Here is a 9,847-nt window from a genome sequence, read left to right as displayed (position 1 = left end):
CTTAGCACTGGTCTCATTTATTGCCTCAACTGTCTCTGCGTCTCTGACGTTGTCTCAAAATATTCAGCATGCAAAATTTCTTAATAATTTAGCTCAAAATACTTCCAAGGCTCTGTGTAATCAAGTAAATATTGATGAAAGGATTGAGACTAAATTAAATGCCTTAGAGGCAACTGTTATAGACATAGGTAATGAACTTTCAGCCTTAAAATTTAAGGAGAGGCTTAAATGCCATGCTAATTATAAGTATGTATGTGTTACAGCTGCCAAGTACAATGCTTCTCTCTGGGATTGGGAGAAGGTTAAAAACCATTTATTAGGTATTTGGCAAAATAGTAATAATAGCTTGGATATTCTGGAACTTCATCACCATATCCAAGACATTCAAAATAATAAAGCTGATTTTTCAGATCCTTCTTCTTTGGCTAATCAAATATTGAAGGAGTTAAATGGATTCAATCCTGGAAATATTCTTAAACACTCCGCTTGGTACATTATTGGATTATTCTCTTTGCTGTTAATTCTCTTTTGTATTGTAACTATAGGATGGCGAGTCTTCCAATCAAGAATCCAGGAACTCCAGAGAATGAACCGCCGCCTCATTTTTAAGACAAAAAAGGGGGAATATGTGGGGCGCCATTCTCACACGTGATCGGGTGCCTCCCGTTGAGGGTCTGAGGCACTTTGGCACATGTCGAAGTTTTTCCCGTCCCTCTCCTGATGAGAGAGCCCATCCGTGTGGGGGTGTGCCTGACCACTGACCCCGGGGACCCAATCGCTGACCCTGACCTTGGAGTGCAGCCCCCCCTCAACCTTCATTGGATGGAATTCTCCCCTGAATCTCTGGTTCCCTAATAAAAGGCTACTCCCCGGCGTGCTTTCTCTCTCTCTCCTGCTAGCCCTGAGTAATCCTTGCTGCCCTGCTGGGCGGCTAGAGGAGCGAACCAGAGAGGGGAGCCGTCTCGGACCTAGCAATAGAATTAAGGTAACTGAGTCTGTGTGTTTTTATTTCGATCTCGTCTAACTAACTTTATGCCTAGAACCTCATTAATGAAACCACTGCGCAGGCCGCGTGGTAGACTCTTAGATAATATCTCAAGCAGGTGCCATTGGTTTTCACGGTTAGTCTTAGTAAGTCTTGCAGGTGTGGTTACACCAGTGTAGACATTTGTCAAAACTCAGTGAATGCACATTGAAGATTTTTAGGATTCAACCTATGTACATTGTACCTCAAAAAAAAATGTAAACAAATATTGAACTCTAGTTAATGATATGAACACAAGTTGATGCCTGCAGTTTACCCTGAAATACATCCAAAGATAAAATGGTTCTAGATTTGGAAACACCAAATATCCTGATTTTGCCAGTACCCCTTGTGTACAGATGCTGAAGTATCACACATTGTGTTCATATAATATATATATATATATATAAAATGCATATTTAGTTTACTTAGAAAAAATTTAATTAATTAATTAAAAAATTAATGATTTAAAATAAACCTACACTTTCAGGCCCAAGATAATAAGGGAGCCTCCTTGTTATCACTCTATATACAGGCAAATCTGGGAAGACCAGCTCCTCCTATCTGCTCACCCACTTACTGAGAAAAGAAAATGAAGGAGCAGCTGCACTTCGGATAATGACAAGGGTTTAAGCTTATTCTTCCTTTCAAGGCAAAATAACTTCATCCATATTCTCAGTGAATGTCTTAGTTGCAACTTCAACAAGTTAGTCCCTCCCTGCTCCTCATGGAGAAAGAAGAGGACTCATCTATGGAAATTGAGGGAAAGAGGATAAGACTCCCTCTTGACTAAGAGATGACCTTGCTCTGTGGACTACTCTCCACAGCTTCCAAGGCAGTAGTCAGAGAAGAGTCCTGGAGGGTCACCTTTGCTGACCAACTTTGCTCCCACGGTGGATGACTGCGCTTCACCTCCCTAGTACGTATTCCACTCTCTCCAGAAAAAGCTCCAGATTTTCCTGTGGAATCTGCTTTCTGTTTGCTCAGTTTGCAATTTGTGTAAAGCCTCACTTCCTGCTCAGAAGTAGAGCATGTAACCCAGACTGGTCAATCAGAAATTCTCATTCCCCTGGCCTCAGTGATTGGTCAGTTGAAGCTTTGGGAACAGGGCCCATTTTTTTTGTTTTGTTTTGTTTTGTTTTTGTTTTTACAAGAAAAAAAATTATATTTTTATAATTCAAATACATTTTTTTCAAAGGCATAGAAAGAGGTTTATTTAGGAAAGTAGTACATATCCAAGGGAAAATGGAGGTAACCTCAAAGAGACACTTTGGGGTAAACCAGGAAATACACATTCAAGGGAGAACATGGGTCATCTTTAGAGGCACAGACAGCCAGGCAGGGGTTCTCTATCACTAAATTTGAAGTTGAGGTGATATAAATTCTCAAGTCAGAACCTCTTACAGAAACCACTAAGCTAAGAAGAGAGTACAAATCCTTATAAGCATAGGCATAACCTCTAGACTTTCTGGTTACATGACACAATATTCTTTAAATGCTTTCAATTCTGCCCTTTAGTACCATCCCCATCATCACTGCCTAATCTGGATCTTGTCATCTTTCATCTGACTTAATGATTAAAAAGCCTCTTTACTCCTAACTCAATCCATCTTCCACTTGCTGAAAGATTTTCTTTTTCTTTCTTTCTTTCTTTCTTTCTTTCTTTTTTTTTTTTTTTTTTTTTTTTTAGTACTATTACAGTCACACTCTAACACTAAGCTACATCCCCCACCCTTTTTCTTTTGAACCAGGGTCTTACTAAGTTGCAAAGGCTGGCCTTAAACTTTTGATCTCCTGCCTCAGCCTCCTGAGTTGCCAGGGTTACAGGCAAACTCCACCATGCCCCACCAGAAGGGAACTTTCTAAAACACAAACATGATTAGGTCATGGTCCTCCTTAAAATCCTTCAGTGGACCCTTATGCCTACAAGGACAAAATCCAAATACTTAGAACACGACGCAAGACCAGTTAACCTACGCTCCACTGGCCTTGTTTTAATACCTCTTCTCCCACCACCCCCGGAACGTGGGAACCTGCAGCTCCCCTAAAGCATAACATTGGTGCTAAGGCTTTGTACATTCCTTTCCTTCACCTGGGAACACACTTTCTCTTTTTCATCCAATAAACTGCAGGGGGGCCAGCTGGAGCATCATTTTCCCTGAGAGGTCCTTCCTTGTTGGCTATGTGCACCCTTCCTCAGCACTTCTCTTGCACTTATAATTATCACCATCTTATGGTTACTCTCTCTTTTTCCCGTTAGATACTGGCCTCCTTAAGGGTTAGGATTATGTCTTAGTCAAAGGTAACTCCATTCAGTTTTGCTCCAGGTAGTTACGGCTTTTGTTTGAAATCTTGGTATCTATTTTATTTTCCAGTACTGGGGATTGAACCCAGGTGCACTCTACCACTGAGCCACATCCCCAGCCCTTTTGATTTTGAGACAGGGTCTCCCTAAATTGCTGATGCTGGTCGGAACTCATGATCCTCCTGCTTCAGCTTCTGGAGTAGCTGGGATTGATTACAGGCATGTACCACTATGCCCAGTTTTGGTATCATTATTAATAACACCCTTTTTCCCCTCTCAAAAGAGTCCTGCTTTGGACACTTTATTTCTCAAAGTTCTCCACCATAAATAGGTAAAAGTTGACTGTAGTCACATTTCATTTTACTAGAGCAGAGTGCACAGATCATTATGTGCAAAACCACTGTTAAGAAACAGCCAATTAGCTGGATTTGGTGGCATAGGCCTAGAATCCCAGCTACTTCAGAAGATGAGACAGGAGGATCCAGGCCAGCCTTGGCAAGTTGGTGAGACTGTCTTAGAGACATAGGTCATTGGTATAGTACCTTTAGGTTCAGTCCCAACACGGGGTGGGGTAGAGATGGACAACCAATTTATATTACTGCACCTTGGCTCTTCAACTGTAAAACTCAGTCTTCTTACTTATCCATATAGTCTATTACCAAAATTTAACACTGTTAAAGTTTTAGATGTTACACTTAAAATAGCATAAATATTCTACAGTCGAAAACCAACCCGAAATTGCTTAAAATATACTGTCATGTACAAAGAGACTTGTGCACTAACAGTTATTACATTTTTTTTGTTGTTAACATTAGATGCCTTGGCATTTTTTAGAACATGGTTTTAGCAAAAATTGTAGAAAGTAGTATTTAAAAATAACAAAATTCCCCTGTGTAAAAAATAAGTTTATTTGCATGACTTTTACCCTTTTACCTCCCATGAGCTACCAAACAAAAATAAAATTTCCGATACATTCAATGTTGACACTCTGCAAAGCTACTTCCTCTGAGTACATTAAAAATAAATATTGGGCTGAGGTTTTAGCTCAAGGGTAGAGTGCTTGCCTAGCACATGTGAGGCACTGGGTTCTATCCTCAAGATCATATAAAAATAAATAAATAAAAAAATGTATTGGGTCTGGGATTGTGGCTCAGCAGTAGAATGCTTGCCTAGCACGTGCGAGGGCCTAGGTTCGATCCTCAGCACCACATGAAAGTAAATAAATAAAATAAAGGTATTGTGTCCAACTATAACTAAAAAATAAATATTTAAAAAATATTTTAAAAAATAAAAAAAATATTTAAAAAAAATATTATGGCTGGGAGTGGTGGCACATGCCTATAATCCTAGCAGCTTGGGAAACTGAGACAGGAGGATTGAAAATTCAAAACCAGCCTCAGCAACTTCGAGGCACTAAGCAAGTCAGTAAGACCACGTCTCTAGATAAAATACAAAATTGGGCTGAGGATGTATCTCAGTGGCCAAGTGCCCTTGGGTTCAATCCTTGGGCTCTCCCCTAAAAAAAAAAAAAAAAAAAAAAAAAAAAAGGGTATTATATCCATCTACATTTAAAATTTTTTTTTAATATTTAAATAAATAAATATTGAAGCTGAGGGTTGTAACTCAGTGATGGTGCATGAGGTTAGAATACACAAGTCCCTGGTTTCAATCCCCAGCACAACAAACAAATATTGCTCTGCATTTCTCACTGTAGTTTGGAAAAGATATTCAATCAATATTTCCATAGACCAAATCCCTGTTACATTATTGGTCTAGTTTAATAACTCCACAATTTTTTATGATTTGTGGTTTAAAAAAAAGCTCGAAACACCAAGATATATAGATTTTTAAAAAAAATTTTTTAGTTGTAGATAGACACAATATCTTTATTTTTATTTATTTATTTTTATGTGGTGCTGGGGATCCAACCCAGGGTCTCACGCAGGCGAGGCAAGTGCTCTACCACTGAGCTACAACCGCAGCCCAAGGATATATAGATTTTTAAAAGAGGTTAGCTTTAGCTACTTCAGAGAACAATTTGGTAACATCAAGTAAAACTGAAATTATGGATGCCTATGACCCAGAAACTCCACTTTAGGATATATACCCTAGAACAGTTGCTCTCATACTTTGTTACCAGGTCTTTATTACACTCTTAAAATAAGTGATTGAGGATCTGGTGCAATGGCACAAGAGGAATGCAAGTTCAAGGCCAACCTGGGTAACTTAGTGAGACCCTGTCTCAAAATAAAATATAAAAAGAGCTGAGGATGTAGCTCAGCAGTAAAACACCTCTGGGTTCAATTCCTAGTACAGTAAAAAAAAAAAAAAAAAAAAAGTAATTGAGATCTTGTGGTTCATAGATATCATGAGTAGGTTTCCATGTCATTCTATGAGATGTGCCTAATTCAAACCTTGTTACACTATCAGCTCATTACCCACCTGATGTGAAAAACAAAAGATTGGAGACACCAAAAAGATTTTATTTATGCATAAGAAGCCCACTGATATTTCCATATTAGAAATTAAAGCTGAGAAAGTGTTAAAACATTTAATTCATTTAAAATAACAAAAAGCTTATTACATATTAGTATAAATAATATTTTAATTAAAATAACAATATTTCCCCAACCCCCAAAAAAAAAATTAGGAAGGAGAGTGTCACTGTGTGTTGTGGTTTTGCAATCTTTCACATCTGGCTTAATAGAAAATATCCTGAGTCTCACATCTGTTTTTAAAGTCAATCAGTTACAATTTTACATGTCCTGTAGGCTCTGGAAAACTCCACTGTACATTCATGAATGAGCATGAAAAAAGGCAAATAGCTGGGTGTGGTGGCACAAGCCTGTAATCCCAGTGGCTCAGGAGGCTAAGACAAGAGGATTGTGAATTTAAAGCCAGCCTCAGCAATTTAGCGAGGCCCCAAGCAACTCAGTGAGACCCTGTCTCTAAATAAAATACAAAAGAAAAAAAAAAAAAAAGGGCTGGGGCTGGGGATGTGCCCCTGGGTTTAATATCTTAGAATAATTATGAAAATAATTTTGGTTTCCTGACCCACACCACATTTTGAGAACCGGTGCCCTAGAAAAATCCATGCACACTTATAATCTACTCTTTGTAGGAATGTTTGCTTTAACAAGAAGTGAAACTGACCTATCTAGCCATTGATAAGGGGCTATCCATCAGATCCATGAGGGCTGTACTGGTTCTTCTTTACTCACCATTGCATATCCAGTAACTTAGCATATGTTGGCACAGGGTAGGTGCTCAATAAATTTTTGTGGAGGGTGGAAAGGGAGTGAGGCTACAGAAAACAAAGAGAGGAGATACAAATATGGTTCTGCCACCTGTTAGTTGAACTCTATTTCATGAACACATTTTTACAAATATAGACTTTTAGTTAGAAGGGTAGGAATGGACAGAGGCCTTGCATAACTAGGAGGCTCCTTTTTCTATTGTTTAAAAATAAAGGTGCTAGGTTCCTGCTGTTCCCAACCACGGGTTGCAAACCACTGCCTTCTAGTGGTGTGTTAAGAAGTCAACACATTATGAGCAAAACAACCTTTAAAACAGCTGCAGGGTGTACCTCTGTGATAAAGTATTTGCCTAGTATGCCTCAAACCCTGGGAAGGAAAGGGAAGGGGAGGAAAGGGAAGGGAAGGGATCCAGCCCTCAGTATTCATCCATTTTTTTGGGGGGGGGGGGGCACAAATTTTGTTTGGAGGCATTCTGTTATTGGAACAGAAAGCCTTTCTAGAAATTAAATCACCAATGTGAACCTCTTTGTTAGACCTATAGTAAATATGGACATTGGAGGAGTTCCTTAAGGTAATTTAGATAAAATTGTTAACATTTCTCAGACCAAAAAGCAAAATCAATAATAAATTTTCTTCACTTAAAGATATTTTTTATTTCTTTCCTCTTTTCTTCATTTTGTTTTATCTCTGATTTACATGGTGAGAGGTTTTTTTTTTGCAACTGCATGCAGAGGAACAGAAGTGCATAGTAACTATTCCATAAAGGTTTACTGCCAGGAGGAAAGAAAAAAAAAAAAAAACATTCACAGCCTCCCCCCCACCATCTGGTTTTGTTCATTTTTTTTAACCTCAATGTGTAGCGCAAAAATAAGCCAAGAATTGGAGAGTGAGGGGAGAGGAAACTTAATTGTGCTCAGAAAAAATGTAGAAAACTATGATCTTCAGAATGCCTTTCACTTCCACAATTCTAGAACACTAATAACTATGATGGGGGTCAGGAGTGTAGTTCATTCAGTGAAAGAGCACTTGCTAGCATGTGTAAGGCCCTGCATCACCAGCATTGCAAAATAAAAATAGTAATAATAATAACAACAACAACAATAACAAAGACAAAAACTATGACAAAGTAGTCATATTTAATTAAGATTCTTTCAAACAAAGACAAGCTAAAATTACTGCACTGACAATGAAGGGATTCAAGTCCCCTTACTACAGAGAACTCCCTTTATCACCATCAAAACAGCCCTTCCCTAAGGGTGATTATTAGAAGAATCCTCATTTTTTAAATATTCATTAATTAAGTCTCCACAGGTAAGAGTTTGGGTATGGAAAAGTCATCAAAATATGAAAATATTCACTCATCAACTTCTACTTAAAAGTAAGTCTGTTTGCAAACATATCTTCCCATTTAATGTTCTTGTCCCTCCCCACCTAACTAACTAGCATCTTTGCCCCTTGGATGATATAAACGTCTCATAATACAAAAACTATACAGTGCAAATTTATTGCAAAATAAAACTAAATATTCCAACAAGAGAAGGGCTTCAAAACATTAGGGGTAAAATTGTTGGATAAAAGAATTCAGGGCTGGGGATGTGGCTCAAGTCGTAGCGCGCTCGTCTGGCATGCGTGCGGCCCAGGTTTGATCCTCAGTACCACCTACAAACAAAGATGTTGTCTCTGCCGAAAACTAAAAAATAAATATTAAAAAATTCTCTCTCTCTTTAAAAAAAAAAAAAAAGAATTCAGCAATGGGTCTTGGTGGTGCATGCCTGTAATCCCAGGGGATTGAGAGAGGCAGGAGGATTGAGAATTCCAAGCCAGCTTCAGCAACTTAGTGAGACCCTAAGCAACTCAGGGGGACCCTGTCTCTAAATAAAATACAAAATAAGGCTGGGGGTGTTGCTCAGTGGTTAGTGCCCCTGAGTTCAATCCCTGGTCCCCACTCCCCATCCCCTCCACCCCAAAAAAGAATTCAATGAACTGCAGATAATCTGTATGGCCCAGCTTGGGTCACCTGCCCATCAATGTACCAACTGCTCTAGCAAAAATCAAGATATCAGATTATTTACTAGGCCAAGTTGTATACCCCACTCCTATGGTTAGGAAAAGTGTGGCACTATGATTTTAGTCCACCAGGATTTGTGAATGGAGGTGGGTAAATACACAAAAACATGTTACCAAGAAAGAATAAAGAATCACAGTCCATCCTGCTGGAGATTTCTAATGTTTGCCAATCTGCTAGATGAGACTGAGCATCTTTTCATGTGTTTCTCAACCAGTTATTTTCCTCTTTTGTAAATTATTTTATATATTCTACTTTATATATCCCTTTTTCTGATTTTTGTCCAGGGCTACTTGCCTTTTTCTTTTTCTCCTCATTTTTTTATTGGTGCATTATAGTTGTACATATTGATAGGACCTGTTGTTATATATTTGTACATGCACACAGCATAATAATATAATTTGGCCAACTTCCCATCATTTCCTCCCTCCCTCCTCACCTCCCACCCCTTGGTCCCTTTCCTCTACTGATCTCTCTTTAATTTTCATGAGATTCACCCATATCTTTCCTTTTCCTCTCTAGCTTCCGCAAATGAGAGAAAACATATGACTCTCAACCTTCCGAGTTAGACTTATTTCACTTACTGGTTTCTATTTCTATTTTCCTGCAAATGACATAATTTCATTTTTCTTTATGGCCAAATAAAACTCCATTGTGTATATATACCATATTTTCTTTATCCATTCATTATTTGATAGACACCTAGGCTGGTTCCATAGTTTGGCTATTTTGTGAATTGTGCTGCTATAAACATGAATTATGTATGTATCATTGTAATAAGATGCCTTTAATTCTTCAGAGTAAATACCTAGAAGGGATATAGCTGGGTCACATAGTGGTTCCATGCCTACCCTTTTTCAGAAGACTCCATGCTGATTTCCATAGCGATAGTACTAATTTACAGTCCCACCACAGTGGGTTTTTTTAATATTTATTTTTTAGTTATAGGTGGACACAATATCTTTATTTTTATTTTTATGTGGTGCTGAGGATTGAACCCAGTGCCTCACCCATGGTAGGTGAGCGCTCTACCTCTGAGTCACAACCCCAGCCCCAATGTAAGTATTTTTCTCCACATCCTCTCCAGTATTTTTTATTATTATTTGTATTCTTTTTTTTTTTTTTTTGTACTGGGGACTGATCAGGGGCACTCAACCACTGAGCCACATCCCTAGCCCTATTTTGTATTTTATTTA

General features: G+C 38.4%; 1 non-coding gene across 1 annotated transcript; it reads left to right on the top strand.

Moving 5' to 3' along the window:
• The first annotated feature begins 5,676 nt into the window (after positions 1–5,676).
• Positions 5,677–5,777, top strand: LOC144256333 (small nucleolar RNA U13). Its single transcript, XR_013344098.1, has one exon. It is a non-coding gene; the product is annotated as a small nucleolar RNA U13 (small nucleolar RNA).
• Positions 5,778–9,847: the final 4,070 nt, after the last annotated feature.

Source organism: Urocitellus parryii, chromosome 7 (assembly GCF_045843805.1).
Source record: "Urocitellus parryii isolate mUroPar1 chromosome 7, mUroPar1.hap1, whole genome shotgun sequence".
NCBI classification, from domain to species: domain Eukaryota; kingdom Metazoa; phylum Chordata; class Mammalia; order Rodentia; family Sciuridae; genus Urocitellus; species Urocitellus parryii.
This window is presented reverse-complemented; position numbering and strand designations above follow the sequence as displayed.